A 23,477-nucleotide genomic window follows, 5' to 3' on the forward strand; every position below is an offset into this window, starting at 1 on the left:
AAGGAAAAACAGAAATTTTACATTGCCAGTGCATCACCACAACCATATAGCACCTATACAGAATGTCACTTCATGACCTTGAAAATTAAGTCAAGGTAAAAAGACACCTGCATTGTTCTTGGGAACTTTTTAATGTATCTACGTATCAAATTTGATTAATGTTGGTCACCTGATATTGTAGATGTCAAGCTTATAAGCGGCCATTCTGTCCAAGCTCCAAGTCATCCTGTGATCTTGAAAATCGTGTTAAAATCACCTGTACCTAATCAGGTCACATAACCCTCTCAAAACATCTAAATATCCTTTTAGGTCTAGATCATGGGTTGTATTAACTCCATGCTAATCTCCCAATCTGTGACTTGCTGGTTCAGTCCAGTCCAGCTGTCATCAACTGCCTCTGGCAAAGCACTTTATTTACATTGTCCCAGCACCAAATAGCCTTATATTTGCTGATGTGCAATTAAATACAGATCAACCACTCAAACTAGACCAGTGTAATAGTTTCTGAGGTATCCTGCTTACAAACTCAGTGTGATGGATAAACAATTTGGATCCAATGTATCCCACTGGTTCAAGCATCAATATGCCAAACCTGTAACTTGCTACTGCATTAGAAAATACATGCAAGTGAAGAGAGTTTAGCTAAAACCTAAACACAAATTTGTATGGCTGCGAACTTGACCTTAGGACCATTGATGCAAGCATATGTAGAATTGATGGTCTTGGCTTTGTAATCATTAATGGCAAATGTGAGCATAATCCATCTTGGAATTTATTAACAAATGAAAACCTTCACCCCAAGGTCAAGTGGATTAATGAGGATGCAGTAGAATTAATTGTTAGTCTCATAATGATTTGAGTGAAGTGGGATGAGAACCTATGAAATAGTTAAGGAAATATAAGCAAATAAAAAACTTCAAAACTTTAACAAAAGGTTGACAATCACAACGCCGTTGAGAAATGACTGATATATCTCGTCAATGTCAAAACCAGGAGAATAACTTGACTCACTCTAAGGGACTAATATCCTATACTGTCTCTCAATGCTTTTTCTTCTTTTGCATTGAAACCATCTCTAATACTCTTGATGGAGAAGATTTTCAAATTAGCTGCTACGGCAGCCATTTTGGATGTAAGATTGTCCAACAGCAAACACAGACCCTGAATTGCTATTTCATGATAGCCTGGTAGATAAGGGTCTGTGGTATTTGTTATACTAATTACTAACAAACTGCAATGACCCAGATCTGCCAGCACATTAGGAAATGGAATATCTAGATCTGTAAAGTTTGCACTTGGAGTACCTGGATTACCAGGAGGAACATTAATGAAAATTATTAAAACATTTCATGTAACCCTAACATCTCAAGTGGCTGTTTAATCTACTAACTGTCCCTTGCCTTGTCAGTACAATGCACTGAAATCTTAAGCAGTGATTCAGACTGTTCATTTTTGGTCAATAAAACTGGAGAGAAAAAATAATTACTGCCCAAGTGAATACTTGGATCAGAACACATGTGAACATCATCAAGACACTGTATACAGTGTTCACACACTATAATGCTCTCCATGGAATCCATAGAGTAGGTTACCTTATAGTGAGATCAGCTTATAGTAAAATACATTCAATGTACACTTTTACTACCACTTAATGAAATAGGACCTATGATGATACTTGCCCTACAACAGAAACCATGTAATAATGAAGAGCCTCATAACAGGAACTGTGTTATAATGAAGGGCTTTATAACAGGAACTGTGTTATAATGAAGGGCTTTATAACAGGAACTGTGTTATAATGAAGGGCTTTATAACAAAAACTGTGTTATAATGAATGGCCTTATGACAGGAACCATGTTATAATGAAGGGCCTTATAGTGAGGGTGCACTTTAATACCCTGATCTCCAAAATCACATCTTTTAAAAGCTGAAATTATTCCACCTCATCAGATGCTCTAGAAAGATTCAGACTTAAGTTTTTTAACAAAAAAAGTTGGAAACAAAATATAATGATAGTACTGTATGAAACCAATCTAACTTCAAAGTGATTGATTGTCTTTTAACAGCACATTTGCACTTGAAAGACTACATACTGCTGAAGTAATTGGAGCAACATACCTTGCCCAGAAAAACACCAAGGAAGCTGATCTGGACTGGCATTAGCAGGATTCAAACTCAAGAGTCTAGCATATTAACCATTCAGCCAATGCCACTCTACAACTTAAAAAGACCTCCCCAGAGAAATCTTGGACCTGAATATCAATTGAAAGGTATTGAGACACTAATCCTCCAATATCCTGATTGACAGCTGAAGATTTCAATTATCCTACAACATGGCTTACTCCATGGTCAAAACTTGCTGACAAGATGAAAAGAAATCCAGTCAATAACAAGAATGACAGGACAAGCGAGTTCTGAAGATTGCTACAAGTGAGTCATGGTGCAGTTTTCCCTTCCATGTATAAATCATTAGGAATAAAAACATTTTGATGCAAAACACTTCAAAAACATGAGAATGAGATCTATCAAACTTAATGCCGCTATCATACAAGGTTGAGCTAAGAGGATTGCCTTTAACGATCCATTCAAAAAATGGGTCTTAAACTGCAGTTAACTTCAGAAATTTCATCCTCGTGATCAAGAGCACAATTTCTATGAAAATAACACCCTACACATCCATGTACATGTACCAGTATGCAAGTCAACATCCTAAGACCATGAACATTTCAAGGTCAAAAATAATGAACAATTACAATTTAAGCACAAGTTAGAGTGTGCTACATACAATAAAAATGATGACAATCATAATGCTGTACAAAAAAGAACAACTTTTTTTAAATTTGCAAGAAACATGTATGTGAAAACTATGATTTAAATTCAACAACTTACTGATAATTCTTGTTAGTATACATTGATTTGGGGGATTTGGGATTAAAATCAAAAGCTCCGATCTAACAGAGATCTGAAATACACCCCAAATGCAAGGGCATGTTTTGTTGAGCTTTCGATTCACCAATCAAATTCCACCTTTCACACTTATACAAGTGAATAAACTTTGTTCAGAATATATTGTTTCTAATGACAGCACTCCTTAAAATGAAATGCAATGTTTCATCTGATAATTTACTAACAACAAGTGGACCAGGCACTCCAAAGGTTGGCAGAACATGAACCCGTCCGTATCTGTGCCTGTCATATCTACTTATTACATACAGTATTTAAACCAGAATGAGCATGTAAGTATTTCACTGTCAACTTAAAGCAGAGAGAATATTTCGAATGCTGTAAAGACTACAAAAGCTAGAATTTCGGAATTCTTACGTATGCGTGTAATTGTCCATGTTTGTGTCATTTGTGTTTTATTTTATTTTATTTGACTCCAATGACTATTAAAAAGGTAAGAAATCCCAGAAAGGTAATGCAGTAGAAACCAAGGTTAGGAGGCCTGGGAGTCAAGGGCCATAACTCTTCTTTATGATAGCAAAAGATGGATGAAACTATAATTCTTTTGAGGTTTCATCAATTTAAAGCTGCATACGAAATTTATTTTTAAACAAATCTGAAAATTCAAAATGATGTTCTGTTTCAGAAACCAAACTGTAGAAATATGGTGAACATATGGATAGCATGATTACTATAAGACTTGGCCAACTTGTGGAGCTGGGCCCTAATAGTGACTTCAAGAGAAATATCTGTTTGAATAGATAAACATGTTTGCTGCAATTTTTAATGTAATTCCTTTGGAGTTGTTTCCTTGTGAACTATGAAAAGCAGGACAGTGAAAACAGATTTTGATAGACTTAAATAGATATTTATTTTTAAGAAGAATAAATACTAGAGGGCCTAAGAATCTGATGATAATTTTTAAGTGAACCTAGAAAACCTTAAAATATGACAATTATGTGATCAAGACAATTTGGGAAATCTTGCTGGAGCTGTGACTACTGCAACCAAATTTGGACTACAATATCCAGATCAACTATCACCAAAATGTAGTTAACCTTTCCTGTAGCAATAATTTTCTCTGAAACAGAAGTCTCAGTTTTAGATCATTATGTGTCTGGATGAGAAGAAATAAGTTATTAGAGCTTTAAAGACTTTGGTTCTAAGAATTAATTGAAGAAAATAAAATGAAATCTCTTCTTAATGGAAATCGAGCTATAATTTTTTGATGCGCTGTGAAAAAAACACAAAGTGAACAGTAAAATACATAATATAAAACAGTATCACAATCTGCCAAGAACTTTTAAAGATATCATAGATTAATGTTAGTCATTCCTGTTTACAGTCAGAGGAAGAAGAGTTGCCATGACAAATGTAGCTGTGACATCACTAAGTCACATTGCTCCCTTGCTGATGCTGATACATTGATTTACCTGTTCACTCTGGTATAAGAAAGTTTGTTTTGTATCTGGTGTAAAAAGAAATCATAAAATGATAAACAAAGTTAAACTCGTTGTTGTATATAATTTTCAATTAGACAAAAATAAGTGGGTGTTCTTATAATGAGGATAAAACACTGAGATAGTATATTGGGCTCTCAAAATAGTTCAACCAATCGCATGTTTCAAGAAGCTGAAGGCAAAATAACTTTACTGATTTGTGATATAAAGTCAACATTTAGTCAGAAGAGGTATACGTTTTAATTTGACATGAAATAAAATCTACATTTAATCTACCAAAAATTACGAATCAGTTTCAACAGCTTAAACTTTTCGCCTAAATTGAAAGGATTTATGATAACATCACTGAACAGACATATGGCATGGCATCCATTGCATTGGGAAATTCTGGCAATGAAAGTGGCAATGAAATCCCTGACAAGAGTACTAAAATGCAGTCCTGCAATAAATATCCTAATCTGTATACATTAAACACAGAAAATGCATACACTCACCCTTAAAGCCTCAAGGACATCTTACTGTTGAAACTTTTGTCATGCTGTAAAAAGTTATTCCTTAATGGGGCTCAAGCTCCAACGTACACTACTAGCTCATTACTGCTCAATAGTTTTATCAGAATTATGTCTTATACAGTTTCTTTATTTTGATAACAAAGTTTGTTCTTTTTATTTACAATTGCTAATTATGATACAGATTAAGTTAGTATGATGATTCAAGGGAGGTGACCTTGCAGAGTTCTACCAACTTCTACCTAATCCTGTTGGATGAAAACATTTACATTATGAAATACTTCCATTTTTTATGGTGAGTGGAAGCAGCAAAAAAAAAATACAGTATAAGCCATCGAAAAGCAAATATTAGTTGAGTGATATTGGGTTTTCATCCATTAGAAACTTAAGCTCATAGAAAAGGACACTAATAATTCATTTATTTTATAAACCTTCAGTTATTTCCCCCACTTTAAAGTAACTGCATACATGTTCATAATTGCAACGAGCAGCCAGCCTTACTGTGATGTACCCATACATACTAGCCAATAAGTCAAGGCCAACTGCAAACAAGAATTTGACTGAATGATGGCATTTTTGGGGGGTCTATTCAGATGGGGAATATGATGTCTTTTTGTCCAAATATTCTAAGATATCATATATACTTGCTTTTAAGTCAAGTCAACAAAGATCCTGATCTGCCATAGCATGATGTGCCTGTAGATCAGGGTCTATGTTGTTTGTTCTATTGCTTCCAACAAACTGCAGAGACCCTGATCTGCAAGTGCATTATGTGATGGCAGATCTGGGTCTGTACAGTTTGCATTTGGGCTTCACTTTTAAGTAAATAATTATGGTAGTTTTTAATTTTTTACTTTTATTTCACAAGTTCTGTTTAAAATGTACAATAATCATATGAAATAAAATAGGAGTGATAAAAGATAATTTCAGCTTTAAAAAAGACCCCTAATTATCACTATATTACAGTAGTTCCCTTTCAGGAAAAAAATAAAAATGCATGTACCAGTAGTTCAAATTCTGAATGTACTTCTTTTGTACTGTAAAAGACTTTACTGCAATTTTACATACATCATGAAGAAAAAGATTTACTTACAATCATTTAAATGGCCTTTTCCCTGGAACAAATTTTAATATGTTTAATTGACCTTCTGACCTTGCAACAAATATTAGTGTGTTTGTGTGCTTCCCATTCTTTAACTCGATGGTAAATAAGATTTTAGACTTATCCATTTACTATTCTTTATTCCTAATTCTAATGGTCATAAAACTAAAATGTTTTGATAATACTCATTATAATATACTTTTTATTCACCTTATCAAGATTGTGTTCCCCTGCCCTCGAAATTTGGGAGGCATGAAAAATTTAAAATGGACAAAGAAATTTACCAGATATATGTAGTACTTAATGCAGTTATAAAAGTTGGTAAAAATTGAGGCAATCTTTTGATGCTTTGACAGTTTAGTTTACCTGGAATGAGCTTCACAATGGAATTTTCCATTGCGGATCTCACTCTTGTTTAACATGATTGTTAACTCATTATCTACCGACATTTAATGTAATAATTTCCTGCAATTTTTAAAAAATAATAATTCACTGATTAAATTCCAAACTGTATTTCTGCAAGCTTTTAACCCCAGAAATATAGTTGCTTCTGTTGTTAATTCAACCATTAAAATGCATTAAACTAGCAGCCATCAGTGACTTTGCAGTGCATCTTGGATGTTATGATTGCCAACATTATTCTAAAATGGAAATTAACTGCCAATTTGTAAAGTTTTTATTGCCATTTACCATTCTAGTCAAGCAAACACACACATGGATTGACATGTATTAAAGAAAAATAGTAGATGGAATTTTCAATTTTTCCATGAAAATAGTGTGCCCTAGTCACAGGAGTAAAGATTTGGGGGCATAAAAAAAAACCACTGCAATATAAACTCCTGTCAACAGACAAATCCATGGCATGTTTCTGATTTTTCTCAGGAGTCTTTCCAGCTGTCTACAGGGAGAGGATACACTAATATTATTCCATTTATCCCTTATGGTTTCTGTGAATTAGGTATTTTTCAGAAGCCAAAGGTCAATATGATAGCCATCTTGGCAAATGCTGAATCTATGAAGAAAAACATTTAATGCTCTTGGGATTTATGTACTAGATAACCATATATAACAGATGAAGACCCATGCCTAATCATAAACACATTCCAAATATTAGCAAAAATAGGACTGAGCTCAAGATCAACAAGGTATCTGGCAAGTATTACAGGGTTCAAGATCAACAAGGTACATGTATCTGGCAAATATGACAGAGTTCAAGATCAACAAGGTATCTGGCAAATAGGACAGGGTTCAAAACTGACAAGGTATCTGACAAATATGACAGGATTCAAGATTGACTAGGTATCTAGCAAACAGGACAGGGTTCAAGATCAACAAGGTATCTGGCAAATATGACAGGATTTGAGATCAGCAAGGCATTTGGCAAATATATGACAGAGCTCTAGATCAGCAAGGTATCTGGCAAACATATGACTGAACCTATGGGTCTAGGTTTCTTTGCACTTGGACTCAGCTTACATGTGAGTACAATTCATTTACATTGACCGATAGACTAAAAATCCATAAAGAGATTCTTAAATGCATTCAAATTATGCAAAATATTTTAATTTTCAGCATCAAGTTCAAAGTTTTCTGCAAACTGATCCTGCTGTAATCAGTTTATTTTGTATGATGCTACATTCAATAATCTAAATTATGATGTAGGTTCAAGTTCCAGAGGTTCAGTGTATGTTTTCAATGACGGCATTCATTCAAAAAGAAACATACATAATCAAAGTCACCTAGATGATTGATGCAATCAAAAGGCATCAGACCAACATCTTGATGCATAGACCATAAATTGGAGAAATAAACACAAACAACCAAGCCAAGGTGTAAAATAAGAATTTATTACTGTATATACTCACTTGCCAACACCCGTGAGACAGATGACACTTCAAGGGAGCTATTCACGTGGTCTCTCGAGACTGAGCCACCAATGATGAATGATGATGATGATGACTCACTTGTAAGTTAAGTTAAACTGCAAACAACAAAGATTCTGATCTGCTGATCAGGGTCTATGTTGTTTGTTCTACTGATGACTCCTAACAAACTCCACAGATCCAGATCTGCCAATGCATTATGTGGTGGCAGATCTGGGTCTGTGCAGTTTGCAATTGGACTCATCATATAAGTGAGTATATACAGTAAGTTCTTGAGGTCTTTAGAATATCTTTGTCTCATAAAAAGTCATCCCACACAGCTGATTTTATCCAATGAAATCCTACAATAATGACAACATGCAGATGATGCTTAATTTTATGCCACAGACGCATTCCTGAGTTTATGGCATAAATTAAAAATTGCCTTAAATCAAAAGTAATTTTTCCCATAGCAGACTTATATATTGAAAAAAGTTACTGGGCAAATTATACTTCTAAATTTCAAGTAATGATTATTTATTCATAATTTTCTCGGTGAGCAATCAGATGGATACACTTACATGTACACAATCTGCATGCAAGTACCAGAACATGGCTTCTGCGATGGAGTAAAAGGGAAAAAGAAAATTCGTTGTTTTTTCGTCATTACAAATGGCATTAAAATGAAAGCATGCAAGTCAAATCAGCAATTAGAAAGCATCACCTGTATTGTATCCTTCTACTGTATAACCCCAAACAACAAGCTATACATAATCTGAGGCCTGTATGCCCTTTAGATAAATTAAATTTCATGGGAGTACAAGTAGATGCTAAACAGAAATGTACAATTTTCACATAAATTTTCATGCAATTATACATAGACACCATGTAGACTATTGAAAATAATAAAATAGTTACACAACTGTTTAACAAAGCCAGTTATAAAGAAAGGTTAAAATCATGTAGTAAAACAAAGATGATAGAATTATTTTTACCTGAAGTAAAATAATATTCTTATTAAAATTTTAAAATATGAAATGTTATTCCCAGTCTGATTGAAGTTTTAGTATGTTTACAGTATGTACTGATAAACTAAATGGATTCTTATTTTGGGCTTGCATAAAACGAAGTTATACATCACAACACTATGTGCATTCATCATCATGTACAATGAAAAATGGAAGTCACAACTAATATATTAACGAGATCGTGAATTACATTTACATGTAATTGACATCTTATTCCAGAAAACAGAGTTATGTCATTGAAACTGAGGACTCTAAAAACACGGCTTGACCATTTACAGGTACTGAGATGGAAATGGTGCTAATTGTTTCTATTTTAAAGTGTCTTGTAAAGTGCTACAATCATCAAGCACATGCTTTCTAATACATAAATGGCTGAATTAATAAAATCTCTGTATTCTGGCCTTGGTATTTCAAATAATAATATGCCTATTATATTTGGTCTTCTAAGGCAGTACATCATGAAGACAGTTCATGGACATATAGAAAAAACAAAATGCACATTCAAACCTGTACAGAAAAAGGGAAAACTATACGAACAAATTAGGCAGATAGTGGAACTCTTTGGATGACTTCCCTTCTAGCCAACAAAAGAAGGAAAGGGTCATCAGTACTGGATATGGAACAAAAATCGATTGAATATTGAGTTATTGGACTTGTCAAGTAAAATTATCATTAACATTTCTACAAGTAACTGAATAAAATGAGATGACACACTAACTTCCTAAATATGAACATTTAAAAAGAGTGCACAAAAAGTGGATCAAGTATAATACAGTAAAACTTGTCTTGAAAGACCACTGCTATGTGAGACCACCTGTCTTGAGAGATCATAATTTACTGGCAAAAAAGGTGGTCTTTCAAGACATGTTCTACTGTAACTGAAAGGAGTACATAAAGAGAATATTAAAACCAGTGGCTGGACTGTATCTTTAGAAGAATTTGCATTGTCAAGATTTTTATATCTTTTTAATTTTCATGTTACATAAATCTATATGAATTATAATTATTGTACTCCAATTTTCTTTAAAAAAATGGTGTACTTAAGAGTGATTGGTAAATACTGTTCGTAATGAATATTTTGTCAATGATTTTAAATAAACTGAACAAAATATTAGACAATATGAGACAGAGTAATTTGTATTGCAGGCATGTGCAAACAATGGCCAATGACTTGGTGTTATCCACTTATTTACATTTCAGCATTGGTGAGAAAATTTATATTAATAAATAATTGCCTTCAAAAATCTTTTTTTTAAAAGCCAAGAGCATTACTTGAAAAAAACAAAAACAAAGCCGTCAATAACAAAAGTTAATTTTAGTAGATTTACTGATCAAATGATACTTTTTAAAACCTGAATTCACACAGCTACTCAGAGAAATGAATACTTAAAAAACTTACTGTCAGAACTTGATGAAGACAACCATCTAAATAAATGGTTTGCTTGGTTTGGTTTGCTCTTTTATGGCACCGTAACAGATGTATTTGCATCAGTTGGTGCCAAAGCAATAAATTGGAGTAAACATTCTTCCTGAAGGACACACCACAGAAGCTGACATAGATTGATCCAATTATGTAATTATATGATTCAAACACACCCCTTCTGGTCAAAAGTTGAGCAAGTTAACTCTGTTAGTTGCCTCTTATAACATGCAGAACTGTACAGAGAATATAATATAAATCGCTGAGTACACATTGTATTAAACAGCCATTCATCTGTCTCATTGATGACCTACCTTTTATCTCATAAGTACAGCCTTATTGTACAAGAGAGGATATTAAACGTTTCTCTCAATTAATACACCACCAAAGATTGGCTAACTTCCAATGGAATAATCCATAAAAATATAATAAAAAATATGAATGTTATTCTAGCAAATGGGGAGAGTGTTTGGTTTGTTTTGGCTTGGCATCTTATGGCAAAACAATGCCAGTGGCTTATTTAGTACTGAGGCAATCGGTGTATGATTCCTTGACCAAGGATCCACAATGGTAGCCAAGGAAAGCTGATCCAATGGAAGGATTTGAATCTGTTCATTTTCAGTCATGTGTCAGGCACACTAACCACTGAGCCACCATGGAGGAAGATGGACATTTCTAATGATTTTTGTAATAACAAAAATACAAGATCTCTGTTCATATTATTAGAACCAATAAACTACATAGACCAGATCTGCTGGCATATTATGCACCAGCTGATCTGCATGTGTGCAGTTTGTGGTTGGATCCAACTTCCATGTGAGCACACATGGCAGGTAACTCAATCTATAATTGTTCACAATGATGACATAATCCAGTTAAATCAAAGCCTTATTACACTCTAATACAGTCCCTGAAGTAAAGGAATCATTCCAGTTCCTTCTTATTTCACCAAGGAAGTTCCACTACATTACTCATCAAAGAGGAATTACTATTCTTAATATGACCATTATTGATGTCATACAGGTACTGATGCCATTAATGCCTAGCACCAAAGTGACACTTGTGCTTCAAGAGTTTATCTCATTAATAAATGGTAGTGATAAAACTGCATTAGTAATCGGCAAGAAAATAACTGCAATTTGTGCATGAAGATGAAGCTAGGAAGTCTGATTACATCCTACAAGATAGTTCAGTGTTATATGGTGCTATCACAGACAGGTGACAAAGACCAAGAGAAAAAAAATGTTTGAAAAAAAAATGGTTTTTGAAGATAATCCTTCTGCAGTTGTCATCATTATTTCCTGCACTAAATTTTATGAAATACAATATAGCAAAGATAGATTGAAAGACAAGGATAGATAAATGCATACAGTAATATAGATAGACAGAGATATACCATTGTGGAAAGAAATCCCAACATCCATCCAATGTCAATATAGCAAATAATAAGGTTTTTTGATAGTTCAAAGCCTAGTATTTCAACACATTCTAAAATCAATACTTTTCCCTACACTATGATTGTTCTCTACAATACCACTTTACCCTTTGTCTAGCCAGTAAATTAAATTATAAAATAAATAAAACTAAACTGAACTGCAATATTTTAAAATATTACCTTCAAAGGCATGAATATGTGTCAGGCAAAGTTTCTTTGTAAATCCGATTCAAAATTTACCTATCTTGAGCTCTAAATTGAGAAAAAGCATTCATGAACAAACTTACTTATCACCAAAAGTTTCTCTAACAAAAAATCTTAAAATAATTTTAATAAGACATTTTGATTTGCATATATATAAAACTACTCAACCTGACAGTGCTTAAACAGGATTGTTGATATCCAGATAGATTTAAATAAATCAAAAGGTGCTTCATGTTACACAAGAATATTCGTAATCATATAAAAATGATGTTTTCCAGACATTTTTGCCAGTTTATATGTTTATGTTGACATGGAATACTGAAGATATATACATAATGACATTTACTTTTCCGATAGTGAAGCATGCAGGACATTTGGGAATTAGCAGCCAGATAAATTGATAATTCAGGCAGCCAGATAAACTGATAATTCAGGCTGCCTGATAAATTGATAATGCAATAGTGTAGCTAGCTGTTTGCCATCAGGATTCTTTGTCAAAGATAACCAAGGTTACAACTGATGATCTCAAAGGGGTTTCTGAGAGTTGTTTCCTGCACCCCTCCAGTTCAGCTAAAATGCACAACATTAATTTTTTTTAAATTTGGGCATTTTAAGCAAACAAACCGCAATTATTTCATCAAAACTCTCAAAGGAACTAGAGTTGTTGGTGAACTCAAGCTCGCAAGATGTTGCTTTCTTTGGCACTTCTTTAAGAGTACACAATAAATGATAGAAAAAAGTACTGGTCACAGCAATAAATTTTTGGTATGTGAGATGTATTAATCTCCTGATGAACTTTATGATCAATATATATTTAGTGATACAGTAGCAAGTTGAATAGTGCTGAAAGCTTTATTTCTCTTATGCAAGATTTTGGCAATATAGCAATAGCTAAATATTAAACAGACTTAATAAATCCTGAAGGTTAGATCACTGCAACGCTCTTTTATCTCAAGATGGACAAACTGTTCAAGTTGTATGTCAATAGATGATACAAGAGTTATAACCAGTGCAGAAAAACTGGACATGTATTTTAAACAATTTGAATTAACCTCAGAAAGGTTAAAGTGATCCAGTTTCAGTGCACAGTTTATATCGAGCCTATGATACACCTACAAAACAGACAAATTTAAAGAAAGTTTTAATAAATTCTGGAAAGCAGATCACAGTAACCTAGTTTAGTATACTTGTTCATAAAACGATGCATGCACATTGAAAGTCTGATGTCAGTGGGTGGAATACCACAATTTTTTTAGCTCAGCAAGGGAGATCTCAATGGGCAAAGTGAAAGCTATACACTGCATGCCTCTTAAGGCGGGTGTCAAAAATTCCTGACCTAATGACCTTGACTTTTGACTCTGAAATTATTAGGTTCTTCCTAACCCCAAGTGGAAGCTACCCATTAATATCTAGCCAAAAATATATGCAACACATGATAACATGTAAAGACAATACCTAGATTTAATGCATTAACTACTATACGTCATGTTCCAAGCACACTTTTAGGTACATTTACTTAACAATTTTCAGTTGCTGATGTGGTCTACAAAGACAAAAATAGACTAAATCAATCGAGGCTGTGGGAACTAAATACAGTATGTTATGATGCCAATTTCCCCTGCCAAATGTATGTGCATCAAACGAAATTGGAAGAGACACATTCGCATGGCACCTGCAGGATCATGTTTTGTTTTGTTTTAAATTAATCTGTCTTTGGATATCTTGACTGTTAATCTGAACAGGTACAGGATGTAAATTATACTTGCTTGACTGAATTTGTTTCTTTGGGGAGAATTATTTCATCAGAATTTACTTTACTGCCAGCAGCTGGCTCAAACACCTGCTATTTTTACACATTTTATCATCCTACCCATCTAATTTTATAATGCTATAAACATTTTTTTTATATTGTTACACTGACATAGACTTACACTTTTAATTTTGGGCCTCTTGTTTCAAAACACGAGAAAGATGTAGTTTAAGGAGGCCAAAAAAATACGTTTCTGGTCAGACAACTATCCATGTTTCTCACTGCAAAAAAATCACATATTAATTATATATAAAATTTAAAATAAAATAAAAAATGAAGCAGCCTACCCTAATTTTAAAACAATGAATAGCAAACATAGTTTTTTGGGGGGTGGCTAATCTAAAGTTAAATTGGTGAAGGCATACAAACATTACCCAAAAGAAATAAAAATGTATATGATATTATTTTAAAAATCTTTCAAGGATTAACAACTGCCATCATGTGACAGACTACAATCCTTTGAATTTAAAACAAGTGAATGAAGCAGTTAATTAGGTAGATACAGTAATACAAGACAGACAGTATATATGTTGTAAACAGTCTTTTTGTTTTCTTAATTAATTAGGACAGAAACATGAACAGCAAGTATTCATTTCATTTTTTAATAGTTTATATCATTTCATAAATGTCATTCACTATACTACCATCCTACATTGCATTGAAAGACTGAGTGGTATCACCAACATAAATAATGTGATTCATATGTATATACTTCAAAGAAATCAAACCACTTTTACAGCTGGCAGAACACTTCCCTACTGCCTTCTGCAATTACTGTCCTTAAAATGATGTTAGTTTCCAAGCAATCCCAATGGGAACCAGTCTGATCACACAAGATAGGTGTTGTCTGCTGTACTCCATTTCCAATTCAAATGAAGCCACAACACAAGTGTGTTTGGCAGATGCATTTCAGAGTGACAGTAACTTTGATAAATAACTAAAAAATATTGACAAGACAGTATACAAATTTCCTTTAGCATAATTGATATCAACAATAAAAACATTTTCAAGAACAAATATATTTTATTTAAAGAAAACCAGGTCAGCAGAATATCCAATTTTCCCTCTTTCCCATCAGTACCTATAAGCTTCATTCAACATCCACAGATAACTCGTTAACTGCATATTGTCAAATTTAACATATGCAAAACACATAATGCTAAAACTTATAACCTGGAACCTTTCACATGCACAAATGTAAGGGCTGCACAACTTAATTAAGTGTCTGGGATCCCAATTGAAGTCAGTTTATGATCAGGTTAGTGTTACAAGCAACCTGGATGGATGTAAGGTGGAAATAATATTTGGCATTAACAAAAAACAAGAAAATAAGCATCTGCGTGTGAAATTTAGTATATACTCACTCAATATTTAAAAGCTGTCATGCTTGCTGGCCTGTTTTACATATCTTTATACCATTATCCAGTCAACTTTTTGAGACAGATTACTACTAGCTGTATGCCTCAAAGAATTCTAAATGATGGGTTTACATAGTTTTCTTGGGATAATGGTTCTTAACCCTGTATACTTAGTTTCCTTGTGAAGAAAATGTTTCCATTTGTTGAAGAAAATCTATCTAGCTCAGAATAACTGAATTAGCAAAAAGTGCCAGTGACAGACAATCACAAGAGTTACACCCATTTGTAAATGTGTTTCTGTCCTCAACAGATATAATACATGTCAATGCAGACCAATTCTAATTTCCTTTCAGTAATAGAAGCACCAGCCAATGTATGTCAGTCACTGTGTGGAAGGCATGACAAACAAAAGCAATGTTTAACCTTTCATGGATGGCATTTGAGGTACATTAGACAATTCACATTATGTCAGCCACTGTGTTTTAGACAGCTCAAGTAAAAACAACTGTTTAGTTTCGTATTCATGGCATCTGAGGTACATTAGGCAATTCACATTATGTCAGCCACTATGTTTTTGACATTTCAAGTAAAAACAAGTGTTTAGTTTTGTATTCATGGCATTTGCGGTACATTAGGCAATTCACATTATATCAGCCACTATGTTTTAGACAGTTCAAGCAAAAACAGGTGTTTTGTATTTTGTGGCATTTAAGATACAGGCAATTTACATTATGTAATCCACTGTGTTGCAGTTCACTTAGTAAAAACAAGTGTTTAGTTTTGTAGTCATGGCATCTGAGGTGCATTAGGCAATTCACATTAAGTCATCAACTATGATTTTGATTGTTCAAGTAAACAAGTGTTTAATTTAGTATTCAAGGTATTTGTGATACATTAGGCAATTCACATCAATTGTCATCCACTGTTTTTAGATTGTTCAAGCAAAAACCAGACAGCTTTGCATTCATGGCATGTAAGGTATGTTGACAATGTACTGTATGTCTCTGAACCCAAAATGAAAGATAATGGAAACAAGAGAGAAAATGACAGCACATGCCAATTTTATGTCAGCCTTCTGTGTGGGAGACAGATGAAGAACAAGGAATGTGCAAGTTGGCCCTTAAATGGGAAACAGTTGACACAAAAGGCAAGATATATCTGACATACATGGAAGAAAACTGTTCAAGGACAAAAAAATTAAATTTATACAGACAAGTTCAAGACTTTCAAAAGTTGTAAACTTTTTTAAAGTGTAATCTCTAATGATTCACTTTTGTTTTCTTTCATGTGAACTTGATTCCTAAATTAATTTCTGATATTAATCTTGACAATTTTACTGGAATCCAAAAAGATAAAAAGAAAAAAAAAGTTTTCTAACAGACATGTCTAAGTGTTCTTGGTGATGTCAAAACCAGACTGGATTTCCTTAAAACCTAAAAAGATGGTGTGTGAATTCATCATCAATTTAATAGTAAAACCTTTTGCCATTTAGTTTTTAGTGATCATATTCACCCCCAAACAGTTAAATGTCTAGAAAGAAAACTGTTATGATATACCACATAAAGGAAAATCAATACCAATATTACAAGAATCAAAATCTAAAATAACATGCCTTTACAAAAATTCTCTGCTAATGCAAGACTCGTTTCTGTTGAACCCACCTTGAATGTAGACAGATACACTGACAGACATGCACATAGATGCCAACAAGTTCACAACATGGAGCTTCTGTCAAGGTGGAATGCTGAGCATTGAAATAAACAATCGTATTTTATTATATTGGAATCAGAGTAAAAAAAAATGCATTTTGACCTAGATTCTTAGCATGCATATTGTTCTGAAATATGACATGAGAAGCTGACAAAAGCTCCCATTAATGACCTTCAGGGTTTGAAATAACAAGACTCCTGCCTCAAATGAATTATAGCAATAAACTTGAAGTCAATAACCACTGCCATAATCTTGAAGCAAGCAGTCCACAGAGGGCCATTTCCACTGTGTTTAATTTAAGTACTAGAGCCACAATTTTACCAAGAAAAAAAATTATACATTTAACAAAACAGAGTAAAAAAAGAAATCTACAAACAACATTAGACAATATATATGTATATGCATCTCATATAAATCAAGTCCAATTGCAAAGAACATAGACCCTGATATGGAGCTTGTTGTTCTGATTATTTCTAACAAATAATAAAGGTGCATATTAATCAACATAATATGCAATACAGATCTGGGTCTGTGCAGTCTGCAGTTGGACTTGAACTAAGAAGACTAATACAGTATATATACATACTCCCTTATAAGTTGAATACAACTAAAAACTGCACAGACCCAGATCCACCATCGCATAATGCACCAGCAGATCAGATCTTTGTTGTTTGCAGTTTGACTCAACTTATAAGCAAGTATATACAGTATGTATATATGATATTTTATTCTTACATTTTACATTGGAAATACATGCATCCAAAGACTCCATGGTCAAAGCACTTTACTAGGTGCCATTAGTTTTACACTAAATAGTCTTTCATGTGCTGATATCCTGCTAAATACAAATCATTCAACCAATTCCATGTGCTGTACACAAGTTTTCAATGTGTATATGTTATTTCAATAAAAAGAATTCATCTAATGTTTGAACAGTATTATGGCAAATTTTCACCAATCTGATTAGTTACAACTGCAAAATGCTGATGGATTTCTCCTGCTCTTCAGTTCTACTTCCAAAAGTTATCTAGAAACTATCTATCAGAACTAATAATTCTCCCTGATGAATAAATTTCTTCCAAACGAAAGGCTCTGTTGGTATCATGGGGGTATACTGTTGCCAGTTCATGACAGCTTTTCCTGAAAATCAATTTCTGGTCTCATTGTTGCAAATCCACTCTTTTGCTCAACAGTCTCCACTAATACTTGGATCAAATTTGATAACAGAATGGACAGCATCCCTAATGAGGTCTGTTTCTATGATATTGTACGATGAAAATAAAAACTATTAGTCTATTTAAAACTCCATCCATCCAAGATCTTAAGACCTATTTCTTTGACAATTCATAAAAAAAATGCTACTAATTTAAGATGAGAGAGTCTGCCTTACTGATGGGGTTCTTGAAACTTTTGTATTTTCTGAAATATTAACTGCCAAGTGCTCCATCCAAACTGTTAGAACTTGCAGTATTTGACCTGCAAGGAAACTCTTGGGCCACTAATTTACTCATGGATTTGTTCAAGACAAATATGTCCAATTCATGAAAGATAGAAAAGTCAAATTACTTTTTACTCCGCAGCTTCTAACTTGAGAAACATAAATTTTGCAAGTTTAGCAACATTTAGGTTTCTCAAATTTTAAAAAAATCCCTCCAGTACCTGAATCATGAACTTTTTTGTGACACTAAACCCATTTTCTGTGTGCAGCAAAACATATAGTTTTTTTAAGGGGAGAGGGAAAAATCATCTTTCATGAAATAACACTTAACTGTTGCTATTGCACAACCGTTACTTTTCCCAGTGGAAAATACTCCAACTTATGATGAGAATTTGTCCTTCCATTAGGGTGAACCAGGAGATTCTAAAGCACTAGATCACCATTGGTTCAACTCACAGATACCTTCGCTATATGTATTATCCTTAATTCGTTTTGAGATACAGCTTAAACTAGTGGGGCATCAGTTTGGGGGTGGGAGGAAGGTATCTAGCATTTAGGAACAGGTTAGTAATATATCAAGAGATTTATTTTTACCCCCCCCCCCCTTTCCAAAAGACAAATAAACAGCATTTGAATACCAGATATACAAAATCTTTTGCTACTGCATAGCTGAATGTGTGACTTAAGTTGGAAGATTAATGATCCCACACTTGCCTTTTAGAACAGTTGACTTCTGCTGAATGGCATCCATATGGGTCATTTTTTGGAAATAAAACAATCTTTCTGAGAAAATTATGACTTTGCTTTGTTGAGTCTGCCAGTGAACATAAAAGGATGAGAAGCTAGTGAGACACAAACAAGTTAGATATTCCAAGAGATGGCTCAAACTTCATGATCTTTAATTTCATGAATGAAAGGTCCGACTCAGGAAGGGACAGATAAGCTCTTCTAACAATATATGCAATCAACCTCAAACTGATGGAAGCTGAAAGATCATCCAAACACTTAAGGGGAAGGAAAATAAGTTTCTTACACTTTCTTGTCTGTTTAGAATCTGCCAAATAAAAGCAAAACACTCTAACAGGGCACAAAAGTATTGACTTCATCATCCCCAGCACATGCATGACTAAGACTGGGGATCTCAAATGGAGAGTGGAGCAACTGATGGAAGCTGGTGCTGCTACAGGAGAGAAGCCGACTCGTAATTCTGCTGAGCCTCATCCAGCCTGGCACTGAGAGAGAGTCTGTCTCAGTGGCCGGGCCTTTCAAAAACTTCTGAGTTTTGGAGAGGGCTGCTATATAGTCTTTGATAGCAAAACCTGAGCATTGTTTCTCTTCAAAAGTGATGAGAAGAAAATCAACCACTATATTCATAGGAAGACAGTTACGACTGACACCTTTCCTACTCCATCAATCCCAAAGGATATTTTCCACTTGGAATCATAGGCCTTAGACAATTAAAGACTGGCTCCTGGACTGAATCATGAGCAACTTGTTCAAAACCTGGTCCTGGTGGAGAGATCATTTTAGAGGAGTCAAGTGAAAGGTGGAGAATCTGTTGGTTATTGTCAGGGAGTGAGTCCCTATTTCAGGACAGGAGGCCCCTCATCTGGGGTAAAGTCCTGTATGGTTTTATTAAAGTCAGATTTTTACTCCAGATATAAAATGCAAAACATGATTAGTTCAGTTGTCAGAATTTGTGTTCAAGTGATTCACGTTTGAAAAGTGTGATTCAGGAAGCAATGCACTATCAAACAAGCAAGAAAACTCAGTAAAACGAAATTTCAAAGCTCCAGGTTGACGGGGTTGTACTTTGTCAAATAAATCTGCAAGGAGGAGCACTTAATTCTTTGCACATACTGACATTAGTCATATTTACAGTAGTAATTCTGAAGTATATGACAGCCATCAAGACAGGATCACCATCTGTATGTAGCTCAAGAAACCCCAGTGACTGTCTGGAAAAATGGCAGGTGTGAGATAGGGAGAAAGTCTGTAGGCTAGCCACCCTTGTCATTAGGCCATAAACTTCCTCCCTAGGCCTTTGTGGCACACCCTTCTAGGGTCCAACTTCCAAAGGGGAGTTCTGAAATTGGGTTGTTGCTTGAATGGGGTTGCATGTCTTTTAAAGAACTTCACCTTGTGATTAATCAGAATGATTTTGCTTAATGGCCAGACTGATGGGCCAGGAGTGGATACAAAGGACCACCTTTGGTGGTCTCTGAGTTAAAAAGAAGCCAAGGAGGGGATGAGACCTCCAAAGAAAGACCCTGCTTCCAGGGGGACAGCCCTCAGAAGGTTCTTGCTGTTGCTCCAGGGTGAGGAGAAGCTCCAATGACAAGGCTCAAAACAGGGACAACAGATACCAAGATGTTTTTGTCACTGCTTCCAACTAACTATGAAAGGCAATTGTTTACAGAGATTCCGCCCTTAAGCAGGTTTGAACGGTACTGCTGAAACTAAGGTTATTAGTGATCTAGTCTTGTGTCTTAAAGTTTCCAGTGCTGAACTGAGAGGCAGGTCTATTTCCAAATGGAAATACCCACTTTAGTTGCTTTTGCATCCAAAGTGAGTGATTTAACTGGCCAGGAACAGATATGAACCTTATATCTAGATGGAGAGATGAAGGGTTTCAAGTCAGAGGGGTGTGCACATAAAGGGGCTCAACTCAATCTATAGCCCCATACCGTACAGGCTCCAATGACCAGTGACCATTTGATAACTGGCTGCTGACACCCAGGAGACTGATCAATGGTGTGCTTCATGAGATGACTCAGAGCTGATATCTCCCCTTACCAGTTGGCTCAATCCTGTCACTGACAACAGGCCCTGGGGACTTAACGTATGCTGCTGCCCCTTACAGGCAGGAGTAGGGCCACTTTCACTTTCAACCCCACAACAAGCTCTTCATGAATAGATGGTGCTGCTCTCCCTCATGGGGATAGGAGGTATGACTCACTCTGCCCTTCTGGATGGAAGAGGGCACTATCTGCCTAACAGCAGGGAATGACTAACTCTCTGTCCTAGTACAAAAGAAAGGGTGCTGCTCCTTCCTCATGGAGGTTGTGTCTCACTCTCTGCCCTCATGGAATGGGGAAGGTGCTGCTAGTCATAAAAGACTGTCACAAATCACTCATTATCTTCCTTAGGTTGGGAATCAATGCCACCAAGACTATTATGAGAATATGATAATCCTTCCAGAGACACTCTAGAGACTTCAAGGAAGAACTAAATTCAGCAAGGTCCCAGACCTTGTCTGACCTGAGATAGATAAGTGGGGCAGGTGTCCCAGGGAGCTATCATGTGGCCACACCCACTGACACCCTGCTTGGCCTTTGTTGAAACAGAATGCTGTAAAGATTAATTCAAAAACGTCTATTTAAGTAAATGTATAAATGTATTTTTGTGCATGAAATAAATCTACACTAATATAATAACTACCTGAGCTAGAAATAAATTCTCAACAAAAATAGTCATGCTAACATCCCTTTGAAAAAAAGAGTCTAAATGAAAGGCTATACCAGATGTAACCAGAAAAAGAAGAAAAAAACTTGATCAGGAGTAATTCCACACAATAAAAAATGACACATAAAGAGAAAACTTAAATAGCAATGCAAAACACAAAGCAAAAGCATATAAAATTTGAGCAGCATGTGTGGCCAAGAAGAAAAAAATGTGTTTCCAATTGCACTGGTTTAAAATTAGGCAGATAGGTTACTTTATGTTTTTTTTAACATATATTTAGTGTGACTTTTTGTGGATTTTTTTAACATGGGGGAAAAAGAGTGATAGGGTCAGCAATGAGAAACAGGGATGGTCAGCAGATAAGAAACAGACTTATTTGTTCGCTTGGCCTAATAGCTATGACTGGAAAAAGGATGAGGGACAGTGCATGGCAAGGTATGTGCATAGTGTCTCGGGTGATCCAGTGTTAAGGAATATTTTGTTTCACCCAAATGAAAGGACAAATTCTTGTCCTACAGTCAGTCTATTTTCCATCTGGAAAAGTACCAGCTATGCAAATGCAACAGGTTTTGTATTATTGATATTAAAATCAGACATTTTTGTCCAATATGTAATAAATTTGGTTTGGTTTTGTGTCATGTTAGCACATACAAAGATGAAACGGTATATCATTATGAGGAAACTGGAATCAATTTTTCTTCAATCGAGTTTTGTACAGAGACTTAAGGTGTCAGTCTGGAATGCATTCTTTCCATGCATATTCAGTATTACAGCATAACAAATAATAACCCAGATAATATATATTCTTGTTACTTTGGGCAACCATCACTGAGTACAACTATCTTCCTAAAGTCACAAGACAGGCTTACATGCATTAAGCTCAGCCTCCTAACATATAGTTTTGTTGTTTAATTTTTTATTGATCAATTTCAGTTTTCTTGCTGGGTTTCCGATGACACTTTAAACTCTTTTCCGGTCAGTGTCATGACATTGAACATAGCCATGGAATATGAAGTATCCACAATATTGTAATGGATATACTGTACAAATTTAAATCTAAAAAATGTAAATTACTGTACATACTAAATTGGAAATCGAGTTCAACTGCAAATACTACTGTCTCTGATTGGCAGTTGCATAGTGCTTCAGAAGATTAGGGGTTTATGTTGTTTGTTCTACTGATTATTCCAAACAAATGTATAGATGCTTAATGTGCTGGTAAATCTGGGTCTGTGCACCTTGCAGTTGGACTGGACTTGTAAGCAAGTGTCATCAGTAATGTTAAACCTTAATATATGTATTCTGACATCTTTCCCTTGATGGTTTATTAATGACTATAATCAAGGTAAATCAGCAAGATCATACAGATGTTATAGTTGTTGTTGTTGTGGGGTTTAATGCCATTTTTCAGCACACGATAGGCTATGCATGGCAGCCCTGGAAAACCCCGGGAAGAACCACCGACCCACGAGAAGCTACTGGCGAGCTTTCTCACATACCCATGTTAGCTGAATCCTAGACTCGAACCCACGAAGACAGAGGTGAGATGGCAGTGATCCGTAATGGAGAGCGCTTTAGACCACTCGGCCACTTGGGGCCCCCGATGTTATAGTCTGATACAGGTTTTTTGAAATGTTTGTTGTTTGTTCCAAAGGCACTTGTATAACATTATTGAGTAGAGCATGCCAAGGAAATGGGAGACACATGTCTTTCTGAAGGAAACACCAAGGCAG

The 23,477-nt window shown here is 34.9% G+C and overlaps 1 protein-coding gene across 8 annotated transcripts in view; it reads right to left on the reverse strand.

The window, feature by feature from the left end:
* LOC149786272 (suppressor of lurcher protein 1-like) overlaps positions 1-23,477 on the reverse strand; it is a 533,176-nt gene that overhangs the window by 263,297 nt on the left and 246,402 nt on the right. The window lies entirely within an intron of this gene.

Source organism: Sinohyriopsis cumingii, chromosome 12 (genome assembly GCF_028554795.1).
Source record: "Sinohyriopsis cumingii isolate HCF-2022 chromosome 12, ASM2855479v2, whole genome shotgun sequence".
NCBI classification, from domain to species: Eukaryota; Metazoa; Mollusca; class Bivalvia; order Unionida; family Unionidae; genus Sinohyriopsis; species Sinohyriopsis cumingii.